Raw genomic sequence first — 2,071 nt, forward strand, 5'->3', positions numbered from 1 at the left:
GGCTTTTGTCCGAAACGTCGATTTTGCCTGTCCTCGGATGCTGCCTGAATTGCTGTGCTCTTCCAGCACCACTGATCCAGAATCCGTTACTGTTAAGGCTTGTCCTAAATAAACCGAAGAACTGCGGATGCTGGAAATCAGTAGCAAAATAACAAGTTGCTGCGAAAGTTCAGCAGAACCGGCAGCATTTATGGAGAGAAATGACCCTTCCTCAGAACTGATAGGTGAAGATGGAAACCAGAGAGAGAGAGTAAAACAGTGGGGCAGACAAAGTAATGCGTAAACGTCAGCCTCGGAGAATCGATATGCTTCCCTTCTTATATTAAACATTTCCTAGCTACAATCAGTTCTGGTGAAGCGTCAATGGACATGAAACGTTAACTCTGTTTTCTCTCCACTGATGCTGCCAGACCTAATGAGTTTCAGTACTCCAGTGAATCACATCACAAACTGGAGGAACTAGAGTGTCTAGTCTCAGCTTCAGACTAGACATTGAACAGCTTTCTGGATTTAATATTGAGTTCAACATCTTTAAACTGTGAACCATGAGCATGTTGGCTCAATGGTTAGCACTGCTGCCTCACAACAACAGGGACCTGGGTTTGAGGAGAAAGTGAAAATGTGTTGCTGGAAAAGCGCAGCAGGTCAGGCAGCATCCAAGGAACAGGAGAATCGACGTTTCGGGCATAAGCCCTTCTTCAGCCCTGGGTTTGATTCTAGCCTCGGTCAATTGTCTACGTGGAATTTGCACCATCTCCCTGTTTTTTGCGTGGATTTCCTCCAGGTGCTCCGGTTCCTCCCACAATCCAAAGATATGCAGGCAGGTGAATTGGCCATGCTAAATTGCCCATAGTGTTCAGGGATGTGTCGGTTATGTCAAGGAAAAAGTAGAGTAATAGGATAGGGGAAATGGGTCTGGGTGGGTTACTCTTTGGAGGGTTGGTGTGAACTTGTTGGGCCAAAGGGCCTGTTTTCACATTGTAGGGATTCTATAAATTCTAATTCTGTGACTTCCCTTTCCTTTACCTTGTTATCGTGTCCTCCAAACTGCCACCCCCCCATCTCCCCCCCGCAGTTACTGTCCTTTCAAATCTGGCAGTTAGACACATTGTTCTGCCATTCTCACATTCCAGTCACTTAATCTGAACTTTCAACATCTTTTTTCCACTAGCATCCGACATTCCCCAAGCTATAGACTAAATGCTGCCCCCTCCACACTTCACTTCAGCTCTGTAGAAGTCTTATCTAGACTTAAAATGTTAGCTTGCTGTCTCTTCACGGATGCTGCCTGACCCACTGTGATCTCCAGCACTTGTTCTTTTCAATTTTTACCCAGTAGTTTGTTTGTGTCCTGGCACTGTCTTCCTGGCCTTACCCCTCACCCATGTGGGTGGTGTCTCAGGCCCCTCCCCCAGACACCACCCACATGGCCCACCCACTGTTGGACATGACCATTTCCCACTCCCAGCTGGACACTGGCCATTCCTCCTCTTGTACCTGAGAGGCCCTCAGAACTGAAACAACCCTCCACCTCTGGCCAGCTTCACACCTCTGTGGCCCTTTTCCACACCAACAGTAAGAGGGCCTCTAGATTTGACAACCCTTATTCCTAGGAGGAGAAAGTGAGGACTGCAGATGCTGGAGATCAGAGCTGAAAATGTGTTGCTGGAAAAGCGCAGCAGGTCAGGTAGCATCCAAGGAGCAGGAGAATCAACGTTTCGGGCATGAGCCCTTCTTCAGAAATTCCTCAAGAAGGGCTCATGCCGAAAATGTCGATTCTCCTGCTCCTTGGATGCTGCCTGACCAGCTGTGCTTTTCCAGCAACACATTTTCAACCCTCATTCCTAGACCACACCAACAATTAAGATTATATTACTTACATTAGGTTAGATTACTTACAGTGTGGAAACAGGCCCTTCGGCCCAACAAGTCCATACCGACCCTCCAAACAGCAACCCACCCAGACCCATTTATGCCTTCACCTAACACTACAGGCAATTTAGCATGGCCAATTCACCTAACCTGCACATTTTTGGAGAGTGGGAGGAAACCGGAGCACCCGGAGGAAACA

This window comes from Chiloscyllium plagiosum, chromosome 18, assembly GCF_004010195.1.
Source record: "Chiloscyllium plagiosum isolate BGI_BamShark_2017 chromosome 18, ASM401019v2, whole genome shotgun sequence".
NCBI classification, from domain to species: Eukaryota; Metazoa; Chordata; class Chondrichthyes; order Orectolobiformes; family Hemiscylliidae; genus Chiloscyllium; species Chiloscyllium plagiosum.